This window comes from Camelus bactrianus, chromosome 36, assembly GCF_048773025.1.
Source record: "Camelus bactrianus isolate YW-2024 breed Bactrian camel chromosome 36, ASM4877302v1, whole genome shotgun sequence".
Taxonomy (NCBI): domain Eukaryota; kingdom Metazoa; phylum Chordata; class Mammalia; order Artiodactyla; family Camelidae; genus Camelus; species Camelus bactrianus.
This window is the reverse complement of record NC_133574.1, coordinates 9626101-9653592: the sequence shown is the minus strand read 5'-3', so window position 1 is coordinate 9653592 and position 27492 is coordinate 9626101. Positions and strand designations below refer to the sequence as shown.

Below are 27492 nucleotides of genomic sequence, written 5' to 3'. Positions count from 1 at the left end.
CTTCTAATATTTTCCTGTACTGTATTGAAAAACTGAGGCCTAATACATATTCAAGTTCATTCAAAGATTCCCCTCACTTCCCACACTCTTTTCAGCCCAAAGAATACATAAACCCAGCATTTCCTGAATCTAGGGGAAGGTCATCATTTCTTTGTGTGAGCTAAGTATTCAATTCCTCTGTATTTTAGTCGAGAGTATTTGACCTTTATTGAGTTCACAGTTGTTCACCGAGTGTGAAGGTGGAGGAACTCTGATTCTAGTACGGGCTTGCTCTCCTCCTACTGGATTCATTACAGCTCAGGTTCTGATACTTTGAAATGGATGCCTGAGTGCAGTGGAGGGAAGAGCATGTGATTGATAGCTAGCCACAAACTTGGGAATAAGCTTACCAGGGCTTGGTGCATTTCGGTCTGTATGATTCGTAAATGCCCCTTGGGATGTGTGGTATCTCACGACCTCTTCCATGAACATGAGCACTTTTATCATCTCTGCCATCTCTTCTCTTTTAGACGTCACGAATCTTGGACCCGTTCCTGGAGCAGAGAATCGAGTAACTTTCTCAAGGGTACCTTGATACTCCGTATGTTTCTGCCAGTATCACCGAGGTTCAGTAGGTCTCATGAATTTCTTTCGAGCCTGGTATGCTCTAGAGATATCTCCATGCCGATATTCTCCACTGTAGAAGAACAACTTTCATCAATGTGTTCGCACATCTCCTCAATCCTTGCAGCCACGTTTTCTGCAGCTTTTATCCGTGTCTCCCATAAAGTCGATATAAAAAGGACTGGGCAAGTCTGAAAATACCTCGGAGCCTCTCCAGTAAGCTGATGACAGGCAGATCTTCCACTGTCTGCCCTTTCAGATTCTGGAAACTGACCCGTGAACTAAGGACTCTGGGCAGCATCAGTTTCTCGAACTTACTCAACTTCCCGAAAAAAAGACTTAAGCCAATCCCCACATATGGAAGCAGACCCACCATCAAACTGATCCACCCACAGAAATCTGCCCAGTTACCTTGGATTCTCCAGCCGCAACATTCCTCGTGGTACACACCAACATTCCACCTGGAATCCAACCGGTAACTGCCATCCACAGTGGTTGATGCATCAAGTCCATTTTGGGTTTGATGCTGCATTAGACGAGAGTTTCCTAAGGGAAATGTGATTCTATCCACAAGGGTCCCATGGTCCTTTTCTCTTCCCTCTTTCCTTTTGTTCAGATCTGTATACACAGTACAAACGGAGGGAAGTGTGTCCATGTTCAGTTTATGGATTCACACCTCTTTAAACTTTCTAACAGTTCACAGTACACAGAGACCCACTCAAGGATACTCATGTTTGTGTAATATCCATTCACCCAGATTACATATCCTTCTGTTGCTTTCTTCTGAATCACCCACACTCTCAGAACATGGATCCATTTGTTTCATGGGGCTGAAATTCCTAGAAATGAAACCAATCCCAACGTGCACTTTCCTGTCTGTCTCTTTTGCACTTTGTACAATTTCGCAGAGCTACTTGTCTTTGTTATAGGCTTATGCCATTTCTTTCCTACGAAGCGTAGAATATGGCATTCATTCATTCTGTTGGAAGACATATAAGACTATATCCCGTTCTATGACCCACACTTATTCAAAACCGTCATTTGTGTTGGGTCACGATATGCACTTCTGGATCAGTATCTATGAAGAGTAATGAACGCATCTGTTTTCTGAATACTAGTGTTTTGAGTACATGCTAGCCGCGATACTGGGTCGATGCGTGCTGAATGATCTTTGACATCATTTTGAGTATAGTGTTTACAATATTCATGGTTTTTTGGTATATGTCAGCCAACTGTAACCTTTTGGTGTTTGTTTCTTTGTCTGATTGTTTGTATGTTTTGCAAACACATTAGGCCATGCATCTCTTCTTTTGCTTCAGACAGACAATCATGTAAGCTGATTCACTTAAGATAGTGCTTAAAATCACCTATGATATCCTGCTACCCTCTCCCATCTTTAGGATTTTGATGTCCTACTTGCCTTCTTCTTCTTACTTCTTTGCAACTCAGGCTCTTCTTGCATTTGCAATAATGGTTTTGATATTTCCATTTCATCTTGCAGCTTTTCTACTCAGGGTAGGATTCTCAATTTTTGTTTTACGATCAGTCTCAAACTGCTGAATTCTTTTCAGGTTTGCCGGTCAGTGAATTTCCCTAGCTCTGCCGTTGTTATAAACGGCGGTCATTTGGCATAGGCTACCCTATATTGCAGCTTTATCTCATTCAGGATATGGTCTATGTCCTGGCACTCCTCCCAGTGCTGCAAAATTTCTGCCGAGATATCAGCTGAAACCCCTCTGGAGGTTCTGTTGTGACTAAGTTGCTTTCGTCGAGGTGCATTTTACATCACTGGGATGATCATGAATTTTTTCTTGAATTCTATAGCTGCAGTTTGGTCTATTGGTATTCCACCTCTTTTGGATGATGTGTACTTCCTGAATTCGTAGAGATGATACTTTCTTGGCTTTCACAAGTTTCTTTCTGATTTTTCTGTAAATTCCTTTTCAGTATTTGTTATTTTATCTCTTGCTTTTCCATTTGGGAAACCTATGATTCCTTCTCTTACCTGCTTTTTCTTAATCCAGGATTCAACTGTGATGTTAGCGTTGGTTTGCACTTGCTTTTCTGTGTCTTCTTCTGGTCGAGGGATTTCTGTTCCTCTTTCCTCACAGTCATTCTCGAGTCCCTCTGCATTATATAGTCTGCTTAGGATTGACTTGAGCCCAGTTTTCATCTCATCCATTGAGTTTTCTGATATTATTGTGTTCATCTTTAGAGTTTCTCTTCCCCTTTTCTGGTATTCTGCCTTTTGTGATTCTGAGGCACTGTTGTTCATCAGTGTTTTCTTCACATCTATTTTCAGAGCTTGCTCTGGTAACGTTTTGCCGTCTAGTTGTTTGAAAGCTTTCTTTTTGGGTCTTCAATCTCTTTGGAACTGAAAATGGTACTTCCTGTTTCTTTTATTCTACTTCTTTTACACGACAGTTCAAGTTCTATAATGTATCTAACATAGACTTATAGGGCTTGGTTAAGTGCAAACTTTAGACACTTTGGTGTACGCAATTACATGGTATTTTGTGTGGATAATTTTCCCTAGACCTTGATGCCATGCCCTGTTCCTGTGTTTGTTGTCTGGTATATTTCTAAATCCTGGTGTTGCCTTTGATGTGATGAAAACACCATAATGTTTCAGTTAGTAAAACCTCGTTTTTATTACACTAATCTCACAATTCTGAAAGGGCACATTGCACTTCCTCTAGTGGAAATGAAGCTTCTATAAGTTTTCAGCTCTGCATTCTTCTGTATGTCATTTTGAAATGTCTCGAAAACAGCCAACAGAGAGTACGCTTGTACTTTCTACTGCCATGGGAATGTCCCAATGTTACCAGTTTTTCCCAGATATTCTCTGTCTACAGAAACACCAGTGGAAGCATATGAATGGATGTCATACTTCAGGGCCTGCTGGGATGATCCGGCAGACCGACCTATGTGTCCTCGTTGCAGTATCCTTTCAGTGCCGTCCAAAATGTAGCATCTGCATTTGGGTGATAATGCTGTAAGAAATGCTTCATCTTCTCATGCTGTGGACTTTGACCTCTCTTCCTAGTTCTCTCATGCTTGAGTCATGCGTTCACGAAGGCAACCACAGAGCTGTTCCGCATCCTCTGCCTCAAACCAGACTGTAATCCAAATCCAGGTTAAGAACGTAGCGGATCCTAAATCTTTTAATACTGATTTCAAACCCAACGCCCCCTGGAACACTCAGACCAGATGCATGATTCCTCTGATTGAGCCCCACAGGTGCTCTATTGTCAAAATGTCAAATTGGACCCTGGACCTGCAGATGCAGTGGATGTGGCCATAGGACATATCGATAAATTCAACCTCACGAGCCAGTGCGGTTGCTGTCTCACTGAGGTCACATTTATCTTTGCTTTCTTGAAAGTACCCACCAAAACCCACAACGCACTCTAGATCCCTGAGTTCTGTGAGAGCCATCATCCGTAGCCCTATCCATCTTTTTCCGCTGCCTCTGCTAGCTCAGATTTGGCAGCTCGGATCTTGGTCTCAGATTCAATTGTGGGGATATTTTGAGCTGATTTCTTTGAGTTCTGTCAGCCAAGCATCTGCTGTGCACTCTGCTAATACTCAGCGCATCACCTTCAATCCCATGCCTGCTGCCCGCTTGAGAGATTGCTTCCAAGGATAACAGAGTTACACCTTTGATTCTCCATTACCACAGGTCCGACCCTGCACTCTTTTCCATTCTCTCCTTTACCTTTTCCTGCTTCCAGGTTTTCTGAGGCCTCATCCTGTCTTTGAAAGTAACAGACCACTCTTCCGCAAGTGTCCTGTGCCAAGGGCAGGGTGATTGTATTTTTACAAAGTTTTGTGTATGGGAGCAAGTGAGAGCAGTTTGCACTGCTTCTCTTCCTACTGGGCATCGATAAATCAACACTTTCAACAAATAATTCACAGAAATTGGATATTAGTTTAGCTCCGTTTTCTTTACAGCCATGTTCGGAGGGTTTGTCCGAAGACACCAGCTTTGACATTATGTTGATAAGGCAGTTGCAGTCTTTTAGAAGGTTAATATTATCGATTTACTTGTTGTGGGATTTATATGAAAGTGAAGATAGTTTTTGAAAATTACCAAATCAACCAAAAGCCAGACTTGACAATTTCTGTAACATTTTGTCAGCTCTAAGGAAAAAAACAGACAGTCTCAATGTAAAATAGCAGTCCAAAAGCTTGAAGGGGACATGCCAACTCTTTTCTCTTGAAGCCTCCAACAACAAAAGGAACAATGAAATACCTATTGGAAACATGAAATAACCCCCAACCTGGGTTTCCCTTGTGCATGTGGTGCCCTTTACCCCCAATGACACATACTAGGCAATGTTGGCATTTCGAGGGGTAACATTCCTATCTAGGAATATACAAGAAAATCTAAACAGAATATACACATTTAGGCTTGATTCCAAAAGCACCTAGAGGCATTTAACTATGAGAAACCTGCTGCAGCTATGCTAGGCTATTGAGAACCAGGTGTTCTTCTATCAGTGCTGAGAAGGCTTAATCATACGACCATGTTGGGTAAAGGAATTTAACACAGCCAAGACTACACCTCCAAGATATACTGAACCCGGGGAATGACGGAAGGGAAGACAGTCCACAAAATATGTGTCTTTAATGTGTTTGGCGACATTTACATTTAAGCTCACAATCTGACTTCTAATATTTTCCTGTACTGTATTGAAAAACTGAGGCCTAATACATATTCAAGTTCATTCAAAGATTCCCCTCACTTCCCACACTCTTTTCAGCCCAAAGAATACATAAACCCAGCATTTCCTGAATCTAGGGGAAGGTCATCATTTCTTTGTGTGAGCTAAGTATTCAATTCCTCTGTATTTTAGTCGAGAGTATTTGACCTTTATTGAGTTCACAGTTGTTCACCGAGTGTGAAGGTGGAGGAACTCTGATTCTAGTACGGGCTTGCTCTCCTCCTACTGGATTCATTACAGCTCAGGTTCTGATACTTTGAAATGGATGCCTGAGTGCAGTGGAGGGAAGAGCATGTGATTGATAGCTAGCCACAAACTTGGGAATAAGCTTACCAGGGCTTGGTGCATTTCGGTCTGTATGATTCGTAAATGCCCCTTGGGATGTGTGGTATCTCACGACCTCTTCCATGAACATGAGCACTTTTATCATCTCTGCCATCTCTTCTCTTTTAGACGTCACGAATCTTGGACCCGTTCCTGGAGCAGAGAATCGAGTAACTTTCTCAAGGGTACCTTGATACTCCGTATGTTTCTGCCAGTATCACCGAGGTTCAGTAGGTCTCATGAATGTCTTTCGAGCCTGGTATGCTCTAGAGATATCTCCATGCCGATATTCTCCACTGTAGAAGAACAACTTTCATCAATGTGTTCGCACATCTCCTCAATCCTTGCAGCCACGTTTTCTGCAGCTTTTATCCGTGTCTCCCATAAAGTCGATATAAAAAGGACTGGGCAAGTCTGAAAATACCTCGGAGCCTCTCCAGTAAGCTGATGACAGGCAGATCTTCCACTGTCTGCCCTTTCAGATTCTGGAAACTGACCCGTGAACTAAGGACTCTGGGCAGCATCAGTTTCTCGAACTTACTCAACTTCCCGAAAAAAAGACTTAAGCCAATCCCCACATATGGAAGCAGACCCACCATCAAACTGATCCACCCACAGAAATCTGCCCAGTTACCTTGGATTCTCCAGCCGCAACATTCCTCGTGGTACACACCAACATTCCACCTGGAATCCAACCGGTAACTGCCATCCACAGTGGTTGATGCATCAAGTCCATTTTGGGTTTGATGCTGCATTAGACGAGAGTTTCCTAAGGGAAATGTGATTCTATCCACAAGGGTCCCATGGTCCTTTTCTCTTCCCTCTTTCCTTTTGTTCAGATCTGTATACACAGTACAAACGGAGGGAAGTGTGTCCATGTTCAGTTTATGGATTCACACCTCTTTAAACTTTCTAACAGTTCACAGTACACAGAGACCCACTCAAGGATACTCATGTTTGTGTAATATCCATTCACCCAGATTACATATCCTTCTGTTGCTTTCTTCTGAATCACCCACACTCTCAGAACATGGATCCATTTGTTTCATGGGGCTGAAATTCCTAGAAATGAAACCAATCCCAACGTGCACTTTCCTGTCTGTCTCTTTTGCACTTTGTACAATTTCGCAGAGCTACTTGTCTTTGTTATAGGCTTATGCCATTTCTTTCCTACGAAGCGTAGAATATGGCATTCATTCATTCTGTTGGAAGACATATAAGACTATATCCCGTTCTATGACCCACACTTATTCAAAACCGTCATTTGTGTTGGGTCACGATATGCACTTCTGGATCAGTATCTATGAAGAGTAATGAACGCATCTGTTTTCTGAATACTAGTGTTTTGAGTACATGCTAGCCGCGATACTGGGTCGATGCGTGCTGAATGATCTTTGACATCATTTTGAGTATAGTGTTTACAATATTCATGGTTTTTTGGTATATGTCAGCCAACTGTAACCTTTTGGTGTTTGTTTCTTTGTCTGATTGTTTGTATGTTTTGCAAACACATTAGGCCATGCATCTCTTCTTTTGCTTCAGACAGACAATCATGTAAGCTGATTCACTTAAGATAGTGCTTAAAATCACCTATGATATCCTGCTACCCTCTCCCATCTTTAGGATTTTGATGTCCTACTTGCCTTCTTCTTCTTACTTCTTTGCAACTCAGGCTCTTCTTGCATTTGCAATAATGGTTTTGATATTTCCATTTCATCTTGCAGCTTTTCTACTCAGGGTAGGATTCTCAATTTTTGTTTTACGATCAGTCTCAAACTGCTGAATTCTTTTCAGGTTTGCCGGTCAGTGAATTTCCCTAGCTCTGCCGTTGTTATAAACGGCGGTCATTTGGCATAGGCTACCCTATATTGCAGCTTTATCTCATTCAGGATATGGTCTATGTCCTGGCACTCCTCCCAGTGCTGCAAAATTTCTGCCGAGATATCAGCTGAAACCCCTCTGGAGGTTCTGTTGTGACTAAGTTGCTTTCGTCGAGGTGCATTTTACATCACTGGGATGATCATGAATTTTTTCTTGAATTCTATAGCTGCAGTTTGGTCTATTGGTATTCCACCTCTTTTGGATGATGTGTACTTCCTGAATTCGTAGAGATGATACTTTCTTGGCTTTCACAAGTTTCTTTCTGATTTTTCTGTAAATTCCTTTTCAGTATTTGTTATTTTATCTCTTGCTTTTCCATTTGGGAAACCTATGAGTCCTTCTCTTACCTGCTTTTTCTTAATCCAGGATTCAACAGTGATGTTAGCATTGGTTTGCACTTGCTTTTCTGTGTCTTCTTCTGGTCGAGGGATTTCTGTTCCTCTTTCCTCACAGTCATTCTCGAGTCCCTCTGCATTATATAGTCTGCTTAGGATTGACTTGAGCCCAGTTTTCATCTCATCCATTGAGTTTTCTGATATTATTGTGTTCATCTTTAGAGTTTCTCTTCCCCTTTTCTGGTATTCTGCCTTTTGTGATTCTGAGGCACTGTTGTTCATCAGTGTTTTCTTCACATCTATTTTCAGAGCTTGCTCTGGTAACGTTTTGCCGTCTAGTTGTTTGAAAGCTTTCTTTTTGGGTCTTCAATCTCTTTGGAACTGAAAATGGTACTTCCTGTTTCTTTTATTCTACTTCTTTTACACGACAGTTCAAGTTCTATAATGTATCTAACATAGACTTATAGGGCTTGGTTAAGTGCAAACTTTAGACACTTTGGTGTACGCAATTACATGGTATTTTGTGTGGATAATTTTCCCTAGACCTTGATGCCATGCCCTGTTCCTGTGTTTGTTGTCTGGTATATTTCTAAATCCTGGTGTTGCCTTTGATGTGATGAAAACACCATAATGTTTCAGTTAGTAAAACCTCGTTTTTATTACACTAATCTCACAATTCTGAAAGGGCACATTGCATTTCCTCTAGTGGAAATGAAGCTTCTATAAGTTTTCAGCTCTGCATTCTTCTGTATGTCATTTTGAAATGTCTCGAAAACAGCCAACAGAGAGTACGCTTGTACTTTCTACTGCCATGGGAATGTCCCAATGTTACCAGTTTTTCCCAGATATTCTCTGTCTACAGAAACACCAGTGGAAGCATATGAATGGATGTCATACTTCAGGGCCTGCTGGGATGATCCGGCAGACCGACCTATGTGTCCTCGTTGCAGTATACTTTCAGTGCCGTCCAAAATGTAGCATCTGCATTTGGGTGATAATGCTGTAAGAAATGCTTCATCTTCTCATGCTGTGGACTTTGACCTCTCTTCCTAGTTCTCTCATGCTTGAGTCATGCGTTCACGAAGGCAACCACAGAGCTGTTCCGCATCCTCTGCCTCAAACCAGACTGTAATCCAAATCCAGGTTAAGAACGTAGCGGATCCTAAATCTTTTAATACTGATTTCAAACCCAACGCCCCCTGGAACACTCAGACCAGATGCATGATTCCTCTGATTGAGCCCCACAGGTGCTCTATTGTCAAAATGTCAAATTGGACCCTGGACCTGCAGATGCAGTGGATGTGGCCATAGGACATATCGATAAATTCAACCTCACGAGCCAGTGCGGTTGCTGTCTCACTGAGGTCACATTTATCTTTGCTTTCTTGAAAGTACCCACCAAAACCCACAACGCACTCTAGATCCCTGAGTTCTGTGAGAGCCATCATCCGTAGCCCTATCCATCTTTTTCCGCTGCCTCTGCTAGCTCAGATTTGGCAGCTCGGATCTTGGTCTCAGATTCAATTGTGGGGATATTTTGAGCTGATTTCTTTGAGTTCTGTCAGCCAAGCATCTGCTGTGCACTCTGCTAATACTCAGCGCATCACCTTCAATCCCATGCCTGCTGCCCGCTTGAGAGATTGCTTCCAAGGATAACAGAGTTACACCTTTGATTCTCCATTACCACAGGTCCGACCCTGCACTCTTTTCCATTCTCTCCTTTACCTTTTCCTGCTTCCAGGTTTTCTGAGGCCTCATCCTGTCTTTGAAAGTAACAGACCACTCTTCCGCAAGTGTCCTGTGCCAAGGGCAGGGTGATTGTATTTTTACAAAGTTTTGTGTATGGGAGCAAGTGAGAGCAGTTTGCACTGCTTCTCTTCCTACTGGGCATCGATAAATCAACACTTTCAACAAATAATTCACAGAAATTGGATATTAGTTTAGCTCCGTTTTCTTTACAGCCATGTTCGGAGGGTTTGTCCGAAGACACCAGCTTTGACATTATGTTGATAAGGCAGTTGCAGTCTTTTAGAAGGTTAATATTATCGATTTACTTGTTGTGGGATTTATATGAAAGTGAAGATAGTTTTTGAAAATTACCAAATCAACCAAAAGCCAGACTTGACAATTTCTGTAACATTTTGTCAGCTCTAAGGAAAAAAACAGACAGTCTCAATGTAAAATAGCAGTCCAAAAGCTTGAAGGGGACATGCCAACTCTTTTCTCTTGAAGCCTCCAACAACAAAAGGAACAATGAAATACCTATTGGAAACATGAAATAACCCCCAACCTGGGTTTCCCTTGTGCATGTGGTGCCCTTTACCCCCAATGACACATACTAGGCAATGTTGGCATTTCGAGGGGTAACATTCCTATCTAGGAATATACAAGAAAATCTAAACAGAATATACACATTTAGGCTTGATTCCAAAAGCACCTAGAGGCATTTAACTATGAGAAACCTGCTGCAGCTATGCTAGGCTATTGAGAACCAGGTGTTCTTCTATCAGTGCTGAGAAGGCTTAATCATACGACCATGTTGGGTAAAGGAATTTAACACAGCCAAGACTACACCTCCAAGATATACTGAACCCGGGGAATGACGGAAGGGAAGACAGTCCACAAAATATGTGTCTTTAATGTGTTTGGCGACATTTACATTTAAGCTCACAATCTGACTTCTAATATTTTCCTGTACTGTATTGAAAAACTGAGGCCTAATACATATTCAAGTTCATTCAAAGATTCCCCTCACTTCCCACACTCTTTTCAGCCCAAAGAATACATAAACCCAGCATTTCCTGAATCTAGGGGAAGGTCATCATTTCTTTGTGTGAGCTAAGTATTCAATTCCTCTGTATTTTAGTCGAGAGTATTTGACCTTTATTGAGTTCACAGTTGTTCACCGAGTGTGAAGGTGGAGGAACTCTGATTCTAGTACGGGCTTGCTCTCCTCCTACTGGATTCATTACAGCTCAGGTTCTGATACTTTGAAATGGATGCCTGAGTGCAGTGGAGGGAAGAGCATGTGATTGATAGCTAGCCACAAACTTGGGAATAAGCTTACCAGGGCTTGGTGCATTTCGGTCTGTATGATTCGTAAATGCCCCTTGGGATGTGTGGTATCTCACGACCTCTTCCATGAACATGAGCACTTTTATCATCTCTGCCATCTCTTCTCTTTTAGACGTCACGAATCTTGGACCCGTTCCTGGAGCAGAGAATCGAGTAACTTTCTCAAGGGTACCTTGATACTCCGTATGTTTCTGCCAGTATCACCGAGGTTCAGTAGGTCTCATGAATGTCTTTCGAGCCTGGTATGCTCTAGAGATATCTCCATGCCGATATTCTCCACTGTAGAAGAACAACTTTCATCAATGTGTTCGCACATCTCCTCAATCCTTGCAGCCACGTTTTCTGCAGCTTTTATCCGTGTCTCCCATAAAGTCGATATAAAAAGGACTGGGCAAGTCTGAAAATACCTCGGAGCCTCTCCAGTAAGCTGATGACAGGCAGATCTTCCACTGTCTGCCCTTTCAGATTCTGGAAACTGACCCGTGAACTAAGGACTCTGGGCAGCATCAGTTTCTCGAACTTACTCAACTTCCCGAAAAAAAGACTTAAGCCAATCCCCACATATGGAAGCAGACCCACCATCAAACTGATCCACCCACAGAAATCTGCCCAGTTACCTTGGATTCTCCAGCCGCAACATTCCTCGTGGTACACACCAACATTCCACCTGGAATCCAACCGGTAACTGCCATCCACAGTGGTTGATGCATCAAGTCCATTTTGGGTTTGATGCTGCATTAGACGAGAGTTTCCTAAGGGAAATGTGATTCTATCCACAAGGGTCCCATGGTCCTTTTCTCTTCCCTCTTTCCTTTTGTTCAGATCTGTATACACAGTACAAACGGAGGGAAGTGTGTCCATGTTCAGTTTATGGATTCACACCTCTTTAAACTTTCTAACAGTTCACAGTACACAGAGACCCACTCAAGGATACTCATGTTTGTGTAATATCCATTCACCCAGATTACATATCCTTCTGTTGCTTTCTTCTGAATCACCCACACTCTCAGAACATGGATCCATTTGTTTCATGGGGCTGAAATTCCTAGAAATGAAACCAATCCCAACGTGCACTTTCCTGTCTGTCTCTTTTGCACTTTGTACAATTTCGCAGAGCTACTTGTCTTTGTTATAGGCTTATGCCATTTCTTTCCTACGAAGCGTAGAATATGGCATTCATTCATTCTGTTGGAAGACATATAAGACTATATCCCGTTCTATGACCCACACTTATTCAAAACCGTCATTTGTGTTGGGTCACGATATGCACTTCTGGATCAGTATCTATGAAGAGTAATGAACGCATCTGTTTTCTGAATACTAGTGTTTTGAGTACATGCTAGCCGCGATACTGGGTCGATGCGTGCTGAATGATCTTTGACATCATTTTGAGTATAGTGTTTACAATATTCATGGTTTTTTGGTATATGTCAGCCAACTGTAACCTTTTGGTGTTTGTTTCTTTGTCTGATTGTTTGTATGTTTTGCAAACACATTAGGCCATGCATCTCTTCTTTTGCTTCAGACAGACAATCATGTAAGCTGATTCACTTAAGATAGTGCTTAAAATCACCTATGATATCCTGCTACCCTCTCCCATCTTTAGGATTTTGATGTCCTACTTGCCTTCTTCTTCTTACTTCTTTGCAACTCAGGCTCTTCTTGCATTTGCAATAATGGTTTTGATATTTCCATTTCATCTTGCAGCTTTTCTACTCAGGGTAGGATTCTCAATTTTTGTTTTACGATCAGTCTCAAACTGCTGAATTCTTTTCAGGTTTGCCGGTCAGTGAATTTCCCTAGCTCTGCCGTTGTTATAAACGGCGGTCATTTGGCATAGGCTACCCTATATTGCAGCTTTATCTCATTCAGGATATGGTCTATGTCCTGGCACTCCTCCCAGTGCTGCAAAATTTCTGCCGAGATATCAGCTGAAACCCCTCTGGAGGTTCTGTTGTGACTAAGTTGCTTTCGTCGAGGTGCATTTTACATCACTGGGATGATCATGAATTTTTTCTTGAATTCTATAGCTGCAGTTTGGTCTATTGGTATTCCACCTCTTTTGGATGATGTGTACTTCCTGAATTCGTAGAGATGATACTTTCTTGGCTTTCACAAGTTTCTTTCTGATTTTTCTGTAAATTCCTTTTCAGTATTTGTTATTTTATCTCTTGCTTTTCCATTTGGGAAACCTATGATTCCTTCTCTTACCTGCTTTTTCTTAATCCAGGATTCAACTGTGATGTTAGCGTTGGTTTGCACTTGCTTTTCTGTGTCTTCTTCTGGTCGAGGGATTTCTGTTCCTCTTTCCTCACAGTCATTCTCGAGTCCCTCTGCATTATATAGTCTGCTTAGGATTGACTTGAGCCCAGTTTTCATCTCATCCATTGAGTTTTCTGATATTATTGTGTTCATCTTTAGAGTTTCTCTTCCCCTTTTCTGGTATTCTGCCTTTTGTGATTCTGAGGCACTGTTGTTCATCAGTGTTTTCTTCACATCTATTTTCAGAGCTTGCTCTGGTAACGTTTTGCCGTCTAGTTGTTTGAAAGCTTTCTTTTTGGGTCTTCAATCTCTTTGGAACTGAAAATGGTACTTCCTGTTTCTTTTATTCTACTTCTTTTACACGACAGTTCAAGTTCTATAATGTATCTAACATAGACTTATAGGGCTTGGTTAAGTGCAAACTTTAGACACTTTGGTGTACGCAATTACATGGTATTTTGTGTGGATAATTTTCCCTAGACCTTGATGCCATGCCCTGTTCCTGTGTTTGTTGTCTGGTATATTTCTAAATCCTGGTGTTGCCTTTGATGTGATGAAAACACCATAATGTTTCAGTTAGTAAAACCTCGTTTTTATTACACTAATCTCACAATTCTGAAAGGGCACATTGCACTTCCTCTAGTGGAAATGAAGCTTCTATAAGTTTTCAGCTCTGCATTCTTCTGTATGTCATTTTGAAATGTCTCGAAAACAGCCAACAGAGAGTACGCTTGTACTTTCTACTGCCATGGGAATGTCCCAATGTTACCAGTTTTTCCCAGATATTCTCTGTCTACAGAAACACCAGTGGAAGCATATGAATGGATGTCATACTTCAGGGCCTGCTGGGATGATCCGGCAGACCGACCTATGTGTCCTCGTTGCAGTATCCTTTCAGTGCCGTCCAAAATGTAGCATCTGCATTTGGGTGATAATGCTGTAAGAAATGCTTCATCTTCTCATGCTGTGGACTTTGACCTCTCTTCCTAGTTCTCTCATGCTTGAGTCATGCGTTCACGAAGGCAACCACAGAGCTGTTCCGCATCCTCTGCCTCAAACCAGACTGTAATCCAAATCCAGGTTAAGAACGTAGCGGATCCTAAATCTTTTAATACTGATTTCAAACCCAACGCCCCCTGGAACACTCAGACCAGATGCATGATTCCTCTGATTGAGCCCCACAGGTGCTCTATTGTCAAAATGTCAAATTGGACCCTGGACCTGCAGATGCAGTGGATGTGGCCATAGGACATATCGATAAATTCAACCTCACGAGCCAGTGCGGTTGCTGTCTCACTGAGGTCACATTTATCTTTGCTTTCTTGAAAGTACCCACCAAAACCCACAACGCACTCTAGATCCCTGAGTTCTGTGAGAGCCATCATCCGTAGCCCTATCCATCTTTTTCCGCTGCCTCTGCTAGCTCAGATTTGGCAGCTCGGATCTTGGTCTCAGATTCAATTGTGGGGATATTTTGAGCTGATTTCTTTGAGTTCTGTCAGCCAAGCATCTGCTGTGCACTCTGCTAATACTCAGCGCATCACCTTCAATCCCATGCCTGCTGCCCGCTTGAGAGATTGCTTCCAAGGATAACAGAGTTACACCTTTGATTCTCCATTACCACAGGTCCGACCCTGCACTCTTTTCCATTCTCTCCTTTACCTTTTCCTGCTTCCAGGTTTTCTGAGGCCTCATCCTGTCTTTGAAAGTAACAGACCACTCTTCCGCAAGTGTCCTGTGCCAAGGGCAGGGTGATTGTATTTTTACAAAGTTTTGTGTATGGGAGCAAGTGAGAGCAGTTTGCACTGCTTCTCTTCCTACTGGGCATCGATAAATCAACACTTTCAACAAATAATTCACAGAAATTGGATATTAGTTTAGCTCCGTTTTCTTTACAGCCATGTTCGGAGGGTTTGTCCGAAGACACCAGCTTTGACATTATGTTGATAAGGCAGTTGCAGTCTTTTAGAAGGTTAATATTATCGATTTACTTGTTGTGGGATTTATATGAAAGTGAAGATAGTTTTTGAAAATTACCAAATCAACCAAAAGCCAGACTTGACAATTTCTGTAACATTTTGTCAGCTCTAAGGAAAAAAACAGACAGTCTCAATGTAAAATAGCAGTCCAAAAGCTTGAAGGGGACATGCCAACTCTTTTCTCTTGAAGCCTCCAACAACAAAAGGAACAATGAAATACCTATTGGAAACATGAAATAACCCCCAACCTGGGTTTCCCTTGTGCATGTGGTGCCCTTTACCCCCAATGACACATACTAGGCAATGTTGGCATTTCGAGGGGTAACATTCCTATCTAGGAATATACAAGAAAATCTAAACAGAATATACACATTTAGGCTTGATTCCAAAAGCACCTAGAGGCATTTAACTATGAGAAACCTGCTGCAGCTATGCTAGGCTATTGAGAACCAGGTGTTCTTCTATCAGTGCTGAGAAGGCTTAATCATACGACCATGTTGGGTAAAGGAATTTAACACAGCCAAGACTACACCTCCAAGATATACTGAACCCGGGGAATGACGGAAGGGAAGACAGTCCACAAAATATGTGTCTTTAATGTGTTTGGCGACATTTACATTTAAGCTCACAATCTGACTTCTAATATTTTCCTGTACTGTATTGAAAAACTGAGGCCTAATACATATTCAAGTTCATTCAAAGATTCCCCTCACTTCCCACACTCTTTTCAGCCCAAAGAATACATAAACCCAGCATTTCCTGAATCTAGGGGAAGGTCATCATTTCTTTGTGTGAGCTAAGTATTCAATTCCTCTGTATTTTAGTCGAGAGTATTTGACCTTTATTGAGTTCACAGTTGTTCACCGAGTGTGAAGGTGGAGGAACTCTGATTCTAGTACGGGCTTGCTCTCCTCCTACTGGATTCATTACAGCTCAGGTTCTGATACTTTGAAATGGATGCCTGAGTGCAGTGGAGGGAAGAGCATGTGATTGATAGCTAGCCACAAACTTGGGAATAAGCTTACCAGGGCTTGGTGCATTTCGGTCTGTATGATTCGTAAATGCCCCTTGGGATGTGTGGTATCTCACGACCTCTTCCATGAACATGAGCACTTTTATCATCTCTGCCATCTCTTCTCTTTTAGACGTCACGAATCTTGGACCCGTTCCTGGAGCAGAGAATCGAGTAACTTTCTCAAGGGTACCTTGATACTCCGTATGTTTCTGCCAGTATCACCGAGGTTCAGTAGGTCTCATGAATGTCTTTCGAGCCTGGTATGCTCTAGAGATATCTCCATGCCGATATTCTCCACTGTAGAAGAACAACTTTCATCAATGTGTTCGCACATCTCCTCAATCCTTGCAGCCACGTTTTCTGCAGCTTTTATCCGTGTCTCCCATAAAGTCGATATAAAAAGGACTGGGCAAGTCTGAAAATACCTCGGAGCCTCTCCAGTAAGCTGATGACAGGCAGATCTTCCACTGTCTGCCCTTTCAGATTCTGGAAACTGACCCGTGAACTAAGGACTCTGGGCAGCATCAGTTTCTCGAACTTACTCAACTTCCCGAAAAAAAGACTTAAGCCAATCCCCACATATGGAAGCAGACCCACCATCAAACTGATCCACCCACAGAAATCTGCCCAGTTACCTTGGATTCTCCAGCCGCAACATTCCTCGTGGTACACACCAACATTCCACCTGGAATCCAACCGGTAACTGCCATCCACAGTGGTTGATGCATCAAGTCCATTTTGGGTTTGATGCTGCATTAGACGAGAGTTTCCTAAGGGAAATGTGATTCTATCCACAAGGGTCCCATGGTCCTTTTCTCTTCCCTCTTTCCTTTTGTTCAGATCTGTATACACAGTACAAACGGAGGGAAGTGTGTCCATGTTCAGTTTATGGATTCACACCTCTTTAAACTTTCTAACAGTTCACAGTACACAGAGACCCACTCAAGGATACTCATGTTTGTGTAATATCCATTCACCCAGATTACATATCCTTCTGTTGCTTTCTTCTGAATCACCCACACTCTCAGAACATGGATCCATTTGTTTCATGGGGCTGAAATTCCTAGAAATGAAACCAATCCCAACGTGCACTTTCCTGTCTGTCTCTTTTGCACTTTGTACAATTTCGCAGAGCTACTTGTCTTTGTTATAGGCTTATGCCATTTCTTTCCTACGAAGCGTAGAATATGGCATTCATTCATTCTGTTGGAAGACATATAAGACTATATCCCGTTCTATGACCCACACTTATTCAAAACCGTCATTTGTGTTGGGTCACGATATGCACTTCTGGATCAGTATCTATGAAGAGTAATGAACGCATCTGTTTTCTGAATACTAGTGTTTTGAGTACATGCTAGCCGCGATACTGGGTCGATGCGTGCTGAATGATCTTTGACATCATTTTGAGTATAGTGTTTACAATATTCATGGTTTTTTGGTATATGTCAGCCAACTGTAACCTTTTGGTGTTTGTTTCTTTGTCTGATTGTTTGTATGTTTTGCAAACACATTAGGCCATGCATCTCTTCTTTTGCTTCAGACAGACAATCATGTAAGCTGATTCACTTAAGATAGTGCTTAAAATCACCTATGATATCCTGCTACCCTCTCCCATCTTTAGGATTTTGATGTCCTACTTGCCTTCTTCTTCTTACTTCTTTGCAACTCAGGCTCTTCTTGCATTTGCAATAATGGTTTTGATATTTCCATTTCATCTTGCAGCTTTTCTACTCAGGGTAGGATTCTCAATTTTTGTTTTACGATCAGTCTCAAACTGCTGAATTCTTTTCAGGTTTGCCGGTCAGTGAATTTCCCTAGCTCTGCCGTTGTTATAAACGGCGGTCATTTGGCATAGGCTACCCTATATTGCAGCTTTATCTCATTCAGGATATGGTCTATGTCCTGGCACTCCTCCCAGTGCTGCAAAATTTCTGCCGAGATATCAGCTGAAACCCCTCTGGAGGTTCTGTTGTGACTAAGTTGCTTTCGTCGAGGTGCATTTTACATCACTGGGATGATCATGAATTTTTTCTTGAATTCTATAGCTGCAGTTTGGTCTATTGGTATTCCACCTCTTTTGGATGATGTGTACTTCCTGAATTCGTAGAGATGATACTTTCTTGGCTTTCACAAGTTTCTTTCTGATTTTTCTGTAAATTCCTTTTCAGTATTTGTTATTTTATCTCTTGCTTTTCCATTTGGGAAACCTATGAGTCCTTCTCTTACCTGCTTTTTCTTAATCCAGGATTCAACAGTGATGTTAGCATTGGTTTGCACTTGCTTTTCTGTGTCTTCTTCTGGTCGAGGGATTTCTGTTCCTCTTTCCTCACAGTCATTCTCGAGTCCCTCTGCATTATATAGTCTGCTTAGGATTGACTTGAGCCCAGTTTTCATCTCATCCATTGAGTTTTCTGATATTATTGTGTTCATCTTTAGAGTTTCTCTTCCCCTTTTCTGGTATTCTGCCTTTTGTGATTCTGAGGCACTGTTGTTCATCAGTGTTTTCTTCACATCTATTTTCAGAGCTTGCTCTGGTAACGTTTTGCCGTCTAGTTGTTTGAAAGCTTTCTTTTTGGGTCTTCAATCTCTTTGGAACTGAAAATGGTACTTCCTGTTTCTTTTATTCTACTTCTTTTACACGACAGTTCAAGTTCTATAATGTATCTAACATAGACTTATAGGGCTTGGTTAAGTGCAAACTTTAGACACTTTGGTGTACGCAATTACATGGTATTTTGTGTGGATAATTTTCCCTAGACCTTGATGCCATGCCCTGTTCCTGTGTTTGTTGTCTGGTATATTTCTAAATCCTGGTGTTGCCTTTGATGTGATGAAAACACCATAATGTTTCAGTTAGTAAAACCTCGTTTTTATTACACTAATCTCACAATTCTGAAAGGGCACATTGCATTTCCTCTAGTGGAAATGAAGCTTCTATAAGTTTTCAGCTCTGCATTCTTCTGTATGTCATTTTGAAATGTCTCGAAAACAGCCAACAGAGAGTACGCTTGTACTTTCTACTGCCATGGGAATGTCCCAATGTTACCAGTTTTTCCCAGATATTCTCTGTCTACAGAAACACCAGTGGAAGCATATGAATGGATGTCATACTTCAGGGCCTGCTGGGATGATCCGGCAGACCGACCTATGTGTCCTCGTTGCAGTATACTTTCAGTGCCGTCCAAAATGTAGCATCTGCATTTGGGTGATAATGCTGTAAGAAATGCTTCATCTTCTCATGCTGTGGACTTTGACCTCTCTTCCTAGTTCTCTCATGCTTGAGTCATGCGTTCACGAAGGCAACCACAGAGCTGTTCCGCATCCTCTGCCTCAAACCAGACTGTAATCCAAATCCAGGTTAAGAACGTAGCGGATCCTAAATCTTTTAATACTGATTTCAAACCCAACGCCCCCTGGAACACTCAGACCAGATGCATGATTCCTCTGATTGAGCCCCACAGGTGCTCTATTGTCAAAATGTCAAATTGGACCCTGGACCTGCAGATGCAGTGGATGTGGCCATAGGACATATCGATAAATTCAACCTCACGAGCCAGTGCGGTTGCTGTCTCACTGAGGTCACATTTATCTTTGCTTTCTTGAAAGTACCCACCAAAACCCACAACGCACTCTAGATCCCTGAGTTCTGTGAGAGCCATCATCCGTAGCCCTATCCATCTTTTTCCGCTGCCTCTGCTAGCTCAGATTTGGCAGCTCGGATCTTGGTCTCAGATTCAATTGTGGGGATATTTTGAGCTGATTTCTTTGAGTTCTGTCAGCCAAGCATCTGCTGTGCACTCTGCTAATACTCAGCGCATCACCTTCAATCCCATGCCTGCTGCCCGCTTGAGAGATTGCTTCCAAGGATAACAGAGTTACACCTTTGATTCTCCATTACCACAGGTCCGACCCTGCACTCTTTTCCATTCTCTCCTTTACCTTTTCCTGCTTCCAGGTTTTCTGAGGCCTCATCCTGTCTTTGAAAGTAACAGACCACTCTTCCGCAAGTGTCCTGTGCCAAGGGCAGGGTGATTGTATTTTTACAAAGTTTTGTGTATGGGAGCAAGTGAGAGCAGTTTGCACTGCTTCTCTTCCTACTGGGCATCGATAAATCAACACTTTCAACAAATAATTCACAGAAATTGGATATTAGTTTAGCTCCGTTTTCTTTACAGCCATGTTCGGAGGGTTTGTCCGAAGACACCAGCTTTGACATTATGTTGATAAGGCAGTTGCAGTCTTTTAGAAGGTTAATATTATCGATTTACTTGTTGTGGGATTTATATGAAAGTGAAGATAGTTTTTGAAAATTACCAAATCAACCAAAAGCCAGACTTGACAATTTCTGTAACATTTTGTCAGCTCTAAGGAAAAAAACAGACAGTCTCAATGTAAAATAGCAGTCCAAAAGCTTGAAGGGGACATGCCAACTCTTTTCTCTTGAAGCCTCCAACAACAAAAGGAACAATGAAATACCTATTGGAAACATGAAATAACCCCAACCTGGGTTTCCCTTGTGCATGTGGTGCCCTTTACCCCCAATGACACATACTAGGCAATGTTGGCATTTCGAGGGGTAACATTCCTATCTAGGAATATACAAGAAAATCTAAACAGAATATACACATTTAGGCTTGATTCCAAAAGCACCTAGAGGCATTTAACTATGAGAAACCTGCTGCAGCTATGCTAGGCTATTGAGAACCAGGTGTTCTTCTATCAGTGCTGAGAAGGCTTAATCATACGACCATGTTGGGTAAAGGAATTTAACACAGCCAAGACTACACCTCCAAGATATACTGAACCCGGGGAATGACGGAAGGGAAGACAGTCCACAAAATATGTGTCTTTAATGTGTTTGGCGACATTTACATTTAAGCTCACAATCTGACTTCTAATATTTTCCTGTACTGTATTGAAAAACTGAGGCCTAATACATATTCAAGTTCATTCAAAGATTCCCCTCACTTCCCACACTCTTTTCAGCCCAAAGAATACATAAACCCAGCATTTCCTGAATCTAGGGGAAGGTCATCATTTCTTTGTGTGAGCTAAGTATTCAATTCCTCTGTATTTTAGTCGAGAGTATTTGACCTTTATTGAGTTCACAGTTGTTCACCGAGTGTGAAGGTGGAGGAACTCTGATTCTAGTACGGGCTTGCTCTCCTCCTACTGGATTCATTACAGCTCAGGTTCTGATACTTTGAAATGGATGCCTGAGTGCAGTGGAGGGAAGAGCATGTGATTGATAGCTAGCCACAAACTTGGGAATAAGCTTACCAGGGCTTGGTGCATTTCGGTCTGTATGATTCGTAAATGCCCCTTGGGATGTGTGGTATCTCACGACCTCTTCCATGAACATGAGCACTTTTATCATCTCTGCCATCTCTTCTCTTTTAGACGTCACGAATCTTGGACCCGTTCCTGGAGCAGAGAATCGAGTAACTTTCTCAAGGGTACCTTGATACTCCGTATGTTTCTGCCAGTATCACCGAGGTTCAGTAGGTCTCATGAATGTCTTTCGAGCCTGGTATGCTCTAGAGATATCTCCATGCCGATATTCTCCACTGTAGAAGAACAACTTTCATCAATGTGTTCGCACATCTCCTCAATCCTTGCAGCCACGTTTTCTGCAGCTTTTATCCGTGTCTCCCATAAAGTCGATATAAAAAGGACTGGGCAAGTCTGAAAATACCTCGGAGCCTCTCCAGTAAGCTGATGACAGGCAGATCTTCCACTGTCTGCCCTTTCAGATTCTGGAAACTGACCCGTGAACTAAGGACTCTGGGCAGCATCAGTTTCTCGAACTTACTCAACTTCCCGAAAAAAAGACTTAAGCCAATCCCCACATATGGAAGCAGACCCACCATCAAACTGATCCACCCACAGAAATCTGCCCAGTTACCTTGGATTCTCCAGCCGCAACATTCCTCGTGGTACACACCAACATTCCACCTGGAATCCAACCGGTAACTGCCATCCACAGTGGTTGATGCATCAAGTCCATTTTGGGTTTGATGCTGCATTAGACGAGAGTTTCCTAAGGGAAATGTGATTCTATCCACAAGGGTCCCATGGTCCTTTTCTCTTCCCTCTTTCCTTTTGTTCAGATCTGTATACACAGTACAAACGGAGGGAAGTGTGTCCATGTTCAGTTTATGGATTCACACCTCTTTAAACTTTCTAACAGTTCACAGTACACAGAGACCCACTCAAGGATACTCATGTTTGTGTAATATCCATTCACCCAGATTACATATCCTTCTGTTGCTTTCTTCTGAATCACCCACACTCTCAGAACATGGATCCATTTGTTTCATGGGGCTGAAATTCCTAGAAATGAAACCAATCCCAACGTGCACTTTCCTGTCTGTCTCTTTTGCACTTTGTACAATTTCGCAGAGCTACTTGTCTTTGTTATAGGCTTATGCCATTTCTTTCCTACGAAGCGTAGAATATGGCATTCATTCATTCTGTTGGAAGACATATAAGACTATATCCCGTTCTATGACCCACACTTATTCAAAACCGTCATTTGTGTTGGGTCACGATATGCACTTCTGGATCAGTATCTATGAAGAGTAATGAACGCATCTGTTTTCTGAATACTAGTGTTTTGAGTACATGCTAGCCGCGATACTGGGTCGATGCGTGCTGAATGATCTTTGACATCATTTTGAGTATAGTGTTTACAATATTCATGGTTTTTTGGTATATGTCAGCCAACTGTAACCTTTTGGTGTTTGTTTCTTTGTCTGATTGTTTGTATGTTTTGCAAACACATTAGGCCATGCATCTCTTCTTTTGCTTCAGACAGACAATCATGTAAGCTGATTCACTTAAGATAGTGCTTAAAATCACCTATGATATCCTGCTACCCTCTCCCATCTTTAGGATTTTGATGTCCTACTTGCCTTCTTCTTCTTACTTCTTTGCAACTCAGGCTCTTCTTGCATTTGCAATAATGGTTTTGATATTTCCATTTCATCTTGCAGCTTTTCTACTCAGGGTAGGATTCTCAATTTTTGTTTTACGATCAGTCTCAAACTGCTGAATTCTTTTCAGGTTTGCCGGTCAGTGAATTTCCCTAGCTCTGCCGTTGTTATAAACGGCGGTCATTTGGCATAGGCTACCCTATATTGCAGCTTTATCTCATTCAGGATATGGTCTATGTCCTGGCACTCCTCCCAGTGCTGCAAAATTTCTGCCGAGATATCAGCTGAAACCCCTCTGGAGGTTCTGTTGTGACTAAGTTGCTTTCGTCGAGGTGCATTTTACATCACTGGGATGATCATGAATTTTTTCTTGAATTCTATAGCTGCAGTTTGGTCTATTGGTATTCCACCTCTTTTGGATGATGTGTACTTCCTGAATTCGTAGAGATGATACTTTCTTGGCTTTCACAAGTTTCTTTCTGATTTTTCTGTAAATTCCTTTTCAGTATTTGTTATTTTATCTCTTGCTTTTCCATTTGGGAAACCTATGAGTCCTTCTCTTACCTGCTTTTTCTTAATCCAGGATTCAACAGTGATGTTAGCATTGGTTTGCACTTGCTTTTCTGTGTCTTCTTCTGGTCGAGGGATTTCTGTTCCTCTTTCCTCACAGTCATTCTCGAGTCCCTCTGCATTATATAGTCTGCTTAGGATTGACTTGAGCCCAGTTTTCATCTCATCCATTGAGTTTTCTGATATTATTGTGTTCATCTTTAGAGTTTCTCTTCCCCTTTTCTGGTATTCTGCCTTTTGTGATTCTGAGGCACTGTTGTTCATCAGTGTTTTCTTCACATCTATTTTCAGAGCTTGCTCTGGTAACGTTTTGCCGTCTAGTTGTTTGAAAGCTTTCTTTTTGGGTCTTCAATCTCTTTGGAACTGAAAATGGTACTTCCTGTTTCTTTTATTCTACTTCTTTTACACGACAGTTCAAGTTCTATAATGTATCTAACATAGACTTATAGGGCTTGGTTAAGTGCAAACTTTAGACACTTTGGTGTACGCAATTACATGGTATTTTGTGTGGATAATTTTCCCTAGACCTTGATGCCATGCCCTGTTCCTGTGTTTGTTGTCTGATATATTTCTAAATCCTGGTGTTGCCTTTGATGTGATGAAAACACCATAATGATTCAGTTAGTAAAACCTCGTTTTTATTACACTAATCTCACAATTCTGAAAGGGCACATTGCATTTCCTCTAGTGGAAATGAAGCTTCTATAAGTTTTCAGCTCTGCATTCTTCTGTATGTCATTTTGAAATGTCTCGAAAACAGCCAACAGAGAGTACGCTTGTACTTTCTACTGCCATGGGAATGTCCCAATGTTACCAGTTTTTCCCAGATATTCTCTGTCTACAGAAACACCAGTGGAAGCATATGAATGGATGTCATACATCAGGGCCTGCTGGGATGATCCGGCAGACCGACCTATGTGTCCTCGTTGCAGTATACTTTCAGTGCCGTCCAAAATGTAGCATCTGCATTTGGGTGATAATGCTGTAAGAAATGCTTCATCTTCTCATGCTGTGGACTTTGACCTCTCTTCCTAGTTCTCTCATGCTTGAGTCATGCGTTCACGAAGGCAACCACAGAGCTGTTCCGCATCCTCTGCCTCAAACCAGACTGTAATCCAAATCCAGGTTAAGAACGTAGCGGATCCTAAATCTTTTAATACTGATTTCAAACCCAACGCCCCCTGGAACAATCAGACCAGATGCATGATTCCTCTGATTGAGCCCCACAGGTGCTCTATTGTCAAAATGTCAAATTGGACCCTGGACCTGCAGATGCAGTGGATGTGGCCATAGGACATATCGATAAATTCAACCTCACGAGCCAGTGCGGTTGCTGTCTCACTGAGGTCACATTTATCTTTGCTTTCTTGAAAGTACCCACCAAAACCCACAACGCACTCTAGATCCCTGAGTTCTGTGAGAGCCATCATCCGTAGCCCTATCCATCTTTTTCCGCTGCCTCTGCTAGCTCAGATTTGGCAGCTCGGATCTTGGTCTCAGATTCAATTGTGGGGATATTTTGAGCTGATTTCTTTGAGTTCTGTCAGCCAAGCATCTGCTGTGCACTCTGCTAATACTCAGCGCATCACCTTCAATCCCATGCCTGCTGCCCGCTTGAGAGATTGCTTCCAAGGATAACAGAGTTACACCTTTGATTCTCCATTACCACAGGTCCGACCCTGCACTCTTTTCCATTCTCTCCTTTACCTTTTCCTGCTTCCAGGTTTTCTGAGGCCTCATCCTGTCTTTGAAAGTAACAGACCACTCTTCCGCAAGTGTCCTGTGCCAAGGGCAGGGTGATTGTATTTTTACAAAGTTTTGTGTATGGGAGCAAGTGAGAGCAGTTTGCACTGGTTCTCTTCCTACTGGGCATCGATAAATCAACACTTTCAACAAATAATTCACAGAAATTGGATATTAGTTTAGCTCCGTTTTCTTTACAGCCATGTTCGGAGGGTTTGTCCGAAGACACCAGCTTTGACATTATGTTGATAAGGCAGTTGCAGTCTTTTAGAAGGTTAATATTATCGATTTACTTGTTGTGGGATTTATATGAAAGTGAAGATAGTTTTTGAAAATTACCAAATCAACCAAAAGCCAGACTTGACAATTTCTGTAACATTTTGTCAGCTCTAAGGAAAAAAACAGACAGTCTCAATGTAAAATAGCAGTCCAAAAGCTTGAAGGGGACATGCCAACTCTTTTCTCTTGAAGCCTCCAACAACAAAAGGAACAATGAAATACCTATTGGAAACATGAAATAACCCCCAACCTGGGTTTCCCTTGTGCATGTGGTGCCCTTTACCCCCAATGACACATACTAGGCAATGTTGGCATTTCGAGGGGTAACATTCCTATCTAGGAATATACAAGAAAATCTAAACAGAATATACACATTTAGGCTTGATTCCAAAAGCACCTAGAGGCATTTAACTATGAGAAACCTGCTGCAGCTATGCTAGGCTATTGAGAACCAGGTGTTCTTCTATCAGTGCTGAGAAGGCTTAATCATACGACCATGTTGGGTAAAGGAATTTAACACAGCCAAGACTACACCTCCAAGATATACTGAACCCGGGGAATGACGGAAGGGAAGACAGTCCACAAAATATGTGTCTTTAATGTGTTTGGCGACATTTACATTTAAGCTCACAATCTGACTTCTAATATTTTCCTGTACTGTATTGAAAAACTGAGGCCTAATACATATTCAAGTTCATTCAAAGATTCCCCTCACTTCCCACACTCTTTTCAGCCCAAAGAATACATAAACCCAGCATTTCCTGAATCTAGGGGAAGGTCATCATTTCTTTGTGTGAGCTAAGTATTCAATTCCTCTGTATTTTAGTCGAGAGTATTTGACCTTTATTGAGTTCACAGTTGTTCACCGAGTGTGAAGGTGGAGGAACTCTGATTCTAGTACGGGCTTGCTCTCCTCCTACTGGATTCATTACAGCTCAGGTTCTGATACTTTGAAATGGATGCCTGAGTGCAGTGGAGGGAAGAGCATGTGATTGATAGCTAGCCACAAACTTGGGAATAAGCTTACCAGGGCTTGGTGCATTTCGGTCTGTATGATTCGTAAATGCCCCTTGGGATGTGTGGTATCTCACGACCTCTTCCATGAACATGAGCACTTTTATCATCTCTGCCATCTCTTCTCTTTTAGACGTCACGAATCTTGGACCCGTTCCTGGAGCAGAGAATCGAGTAACTTTCTCAAGGGTACCTTGATACTCCGTATGTTTCTGCCAGTATCACCGAGGTTCAGTAGGTCTCATGAATGTCTTTCGAGCCTGGTATGCTCTAGAGATATCTCCATGCCGATATTCTCCACTGTAGAAGAACAACTTTCATCAATGTGTTCGCACATCTCCTCAATCCTTGCAGCCACGTTTTCTGCAGCTTTTATCCGTGTCTCCCATAAAGTCGATATAAAAAGGACTGGGCAAGTCTGAAAATACCTCGGAGCCTCTCCAGTAAGCTGATGACAGGCAGATCTTCCACTGTCTGCCCTTTCAGATTCTGGAAACTGACCCGTGAACTAAGGACTCTGGGCAGCATCAGTTTCTCGAACTTACTCAACTTCCCGAAAAAAAGACTTAAGCCAATCCCCACATATGGAAGCAGACCCACCATCAAACTGATCCACCCACAGAAATCTGCCCAGTTACCTTGGATTCTCCAGCCGCAACATTCCTCGTGGTACACACCAACATTCCACCTGGAATCCAACCGGTAACTGCCATCCACAGTGGTTGATGCATCAAGTCCATTTTGGGT

At 42.1% G+C, this 27492-nt stretch overlaps 1 long non-coding RNA gene across 1 annotated transcript; it reads left to right on the top strand.

The window, feature by feature from the left end:
- The first annotated feature begins 544 nt into the window (after nucleotides 1–544).
- On the top strand, nucleotides 545–27492 carry LOC141576116 (uncharacterized). The gene is made up of 6 exons (XR_012504347.1): nucleotides 545–1078; nucleotides 5784–6352; nucleotides 11058–11626; nucleotides 16332–16900; nucleotides 21605–22173; nucleotides 26879–27492. It is a non-coding gene; the product is annotated as an uncharacterized LOC141576116 (long non-coding RNA).